Below are 536 nucleotides of genomic sequence, written 5' to 3' on the forward strand. Positions count from 1 at the left end.
CCGCCTGACCGGAGTGTCGCCAGCCGCCGAGGATGGAGGCCGGAGGAGGGCGTGAGGCGCAGAGGACCGTGGAGATATGTTCGCGCGTCGTCTGGGATACTCTATTTTGTGTGTTTTTTGTTTTGTATTGGGCTTCTGCCTTTTGGATTAGGTCAAAACATTAAATGGGCTAATGGCAGAATGAATCGGCTGACTGACAGTATTTGATATATATATATATATATATATATATATATATATATATATATATATATATATATACACTAGTCGTGGGCTCGCACTTTGCGCGAAACACCATGCTCTATAGTCAATTAATGTGTTTTAATTTTTAAATAATGATAATATATATAAATATTAATAATTGTTATATGAAAAATTAAATGTATATATAAATACATTATATACATAGCAACATGGTATAATTATAATTCCAAACATTACCATAACAAATTAACAATACATCATTAATAATAAAATATTTTATATAATATATAGAGTATTTTTAGTATTACGACAAAGTTAAACATTACTAACAC

Source organism: Ipomoea nil, unplaced genomic scaffold (assembly GCF_001879475.1).
Source record: "Ipomoea nil cultivar Tokyo-kokei standard unplaced genomic scaffold, Asagao_1.1 scaffold0457, whole genome shotgun sequence".
In the NCBI taxonomy this organism is placed as follows: domain Eukaryota; kingdom Viridiplantae; phylum Streptophyta; class Magnoliopsida; order Solanales; family Convolvulaceae; genus Ipomoea; species Ipomoea nil.